Here is a 2,500-nt window from a genome sequence, read left to right as displayed (position 1 = left end):
TGCCCCGAGCGTGTGCCCAAGGCACAACTCCACCACGCCATGCTCCCTAGGTGGTGCCTAGGTGGGCCGTGCACGGACGTGTTTCCCTTCTTGTTGGTCCTTCGGTGATCGGGGTTCGCAGCAGCCAGACGCACGTGCTCGACCTTGGACCCGGGGCGGGGGACCCCGGCGGCACACCACAACCACAACGTGCTTGCTAGTGTGCCTAGGGGATGGCAAGGCAACGTGCATCTTGCTGGCATTGCGCCCAGCAAGCCCTTGGGCAACTCGAGTTTCAGCAGCACGACACCCCTCCCCCCTATAATAGGCTGCCGAGCCATTACCAAAGTGCCACGGGTAGACGTCCTTTTCCGTGAGGAGACATACTAAAGGAAAGTGCTCTAGAGGTCGAATTTTGACGCCGTTTTTTGCAACAACCTCTAGAAAAATAAGATCTTTCCATCCTCCAAATTTGGTGAATTTACACCGTGCCGATTTTTTTTGACGATTTTTTTACCGCCCGGAATGCCGGAAATTCAAAAAAAATGAAAAACGGAGCAAACCTGCGATTTTTGACCTGGATTTTTTTGTGCAGCCTTCACATAATATTACCAAGGTTCCCTCAAAATTTCACGAAAAATGCACGAGCCAATTCTGAGATATGAAAATTTGGCTCCTCCGTTGCAACGCTCCGAGCCATCGTTGCAACGGCGGGTGCCTCCGTGGGGGGCGGGGGAGCCCGGCGGCACACCACAACCACAACGTGCTTGCTAGTGTGCCTAGGGGATGGCAAGGCAACGTGCATCTGGCTGGCATTGCGCCCAGCAAGCCTTTGGGCAACTCGAGTTTCAGCATCACGACTCCCCTCCCCCCTATAATAGGCTGCCGAGCCATTACCAAAGTGCCACGGGTAGACGTCCTTTTCCGTGAGGAGACATACTAAAGGAAAGTGCTCTAGAGGTCGAATTTTGACGCCGTTTTTTGCAACAACCTCTAGAAAAATAAGAACTTTCCATCCTCCAAATTTGGTGAATTTACACCGTGCCGATTTTTTTTGACGATTTTTTTACCGCCCGGAATGCCGGAAATTCAAAAAAAATGAAAAACGGAGCAAACCTGCGATTTTTGACCTGGATTTTTTTGTGCAGCCTTCACATAATATTACCAAGGTTCCCTCAAAATTTCACGAAAAATGCACGAGCCAATTCTGAGATATGAAAATTTGGCTCCTCCGTTGCAACGCTCCGAGCCATCGTTGCAACGGCGGGTGCCTCCGTGGGGGGCGGGGGAGCCCGGCGGCACACCACAACCACAACGTGCTTGCTAGTGTGCCTAGGGGATGGCAAGGCAACGTGCATCTTGCTGGCATTGCGCCCAGCAAGCCTTTGGGCAACTCGAGTTTCAGCATCACGACACCCCTCCCCCCTATAATAGGCTGCCGAGCCATTACCAAAGTGCCACGGGTAGACGTCCTTTTCCGTGAGGAGACATACTAAAGGAAAGTGCTCTAGAGGTCGAATTTTGACGCCGTTTTTTGCAACAACCTCTAGAAAAATAAGATCTTTCCATCCTCCAAATTTGGTGAATTTACACCGTGCCGATTTTTTTTGACGATTTTTTTACCGCCCGGAATGCCGGAAATTCAAAAAAAATGAAAAACGGAGCACACCTGCGATTTTTGACCTGGATTTTTTTGTGCAGCCTTCACATAATATTACCAAGGTTCCCTCAAAATTTCACGAAAAATGCACGAGCCAATTCTGAGATATGAAAATTTGGCTCCTCCGTTGCAACGCTCCGAGCCATCGTTGCAACGGCGGGTGCCTCCGTGGGGGGCGGGGGAGCCCGGCGGCACACCACAACCACAACGTGCTTGCTAGTGTGCCTAGGGGATGGCAAGGCAACGTGCATCTTGCTGGCATTGCGCCCAGCAAGCCTTTGGGCAACTCGAGTTTCAGCATCACGACACCCCTCCCCCCTATAATAGGCTGCCGAGCCATTACCAAAGTGCCACGGGTAGACGTCCTTTTCCGTGAGGAGACATACTCAAGGAAAGTGCTCTAGAGGTCGAATTTTGACGCCGTTTTTTGCAACAACCTCTAGAAAAATAAGATCTTTCCATCCCCCAAATTTGGTGAATTTACACCGTGCCGATTTTTTTTGCCGATTTTTTTACCGCCCGGAAAGCCGGAAATTCAAAAAAAATGAAAAACGGAGCAAACGTGGGATTTTTGACCTGGATTTTTTTGTGCAGCCTTCACATAATATTACCAAGGTTCCCTCAAAATTTTAGAAAAAATGCACGAGCCAATTATGAGATATGAAAATTTGGCTCCTCCGTTGCAACGCTCCGAGCCATCGTTGCAACGGCGGGTGCCTCCGTTGCAACGAAACCAGCCAACGATGCACCTAACCCAGCATCCGTTGCAACGCACCTTGCCTCCGTTGCAACGCGCCCAGCCAACGTTGCACCGTCCCCTGCCTCCGTTGCAACGCGCCCAGCCAACGTTGCAACGCGCCC

Source organism: Arachis ipaensis, chromosome B7 (genome assembly GCF_059453495.1).
Source record: "Arachis ipaensis isolate K30076 ecotype BB chromosome B7, ASM5945349v1, whole genome shotgun sequence".
NCBI lineage: Eukaryota > Viridiplantae > Streptophyta > Magnoliopsida > Fabales > Fabaceae > Arachis > Arachis ipaensis.
Note: the sequence above shows the minus strand (reverse complement) of the source record.